Source organism: Arachis ipaensis, chromosome B03, assembly GCF_000816755.2.
Source record: "Arachis ipaensis cultivar K30076 chromosome B03, Araip1.1, whole genome shotgun sequence".
Classification (NCBI taxonomy): Eukaryota; Viridiplantae; Streptophyta; class Magnoliopsida; order Fabales; family Fabaceae; genus Arachis; species Arachis ipaensis.
The window spans coordinates 135,355,915-135,356,541 of NC_029787.2; positions in this window are offsets into that span (position 1 = coordinate 135,355,915).

Here is a 627-nt window from a genome sequence, read left to right on the forward strand (position 1 = left end):
TTTTTTAAAAAGAATCACTTAAAAAAAATTATATTTTTGGAGTTTACCAAACTAACTCAAAATCTTATTATCTGTTTTGTGTATAAATTTCAAATGATTTAATTTTCACTCCCAAACTATCTCACAATTTAGATTAAACTAGTGTATGAATCTATGTTCAGCACAGAAAAATTTATAAAAGTAAAAAAAGTTTTTATATGTTTGAATATTTTAAGAAAAAATATACAAAATAATTATTATTTCAAAAAATTTATAAAATTATTATCAAAATCAAAATTTAACTTAAAAATAGCGAGTAATCATTATTTTACATTTTTTAAATAAAATAATTAGGACAATGCTATGCTATGGTGCGAAAGAGTTTTTATTTCAGCAGGTACTGAAGAGACTTGGTGCAAGATAAGCGTGTTAAGTTGGTTGTCTTGTGTCTGGACATGTTCATTAAAAAATGTATAGATATGACAGAAATTGTTCAGTACATGATAGACATTATGTTAAATTATTTAAAAAATTAATGTAGTGATTAGTGGTTTTATCTTCTATAATATCATTTCTTTAACATATAATACTCGTTAAGTGATTGGCATATAATATTTAAACTCTCGGTATATATTATTTCATTATTTT